Raw genomic sequence first — 272 nt, forward strand, 5'->3', positions numbered from 1 at the left:
TACTGGTCTGTTAATGAACCCTTGACAGACGCTCAAAACTTAGGAAACCCAAGCAGACAGGTAAAAAATATGCACATGTAATTTAACATTAAATCTAAAGACTGTCAAAACAAACAACAATAGAGAGCCAGCCAAATGCAAACCACCACCCAGCAGTCAGCCATTTTGTTGTTGCAATGTTTTAGCGTTCTTCATTCTTCACTTCTTCAGAAAAAATTGTTTTGATGATTGTCATTTGCATAAATTATTTGGGCCCTATAATGTGGCTGATA

This window comes from Clytia hemisphaerica, unplaced genomic scaffold (genome assembly GCF_902728285.1).
Source record: "Clytia hemisphaerica strain Z4C2 unplaced genomic scaffold, Clytia hemisphaerica genome assembly, whole genome shotgun sequence".
NCBI classification, from domain to species: domain Eukaryota; kingdom Metazoa; phylum Cnidaria; class Hydrozoa; order Leptothecata; family Clytiidae; genus Clytia; species Clytia hemisphaerica.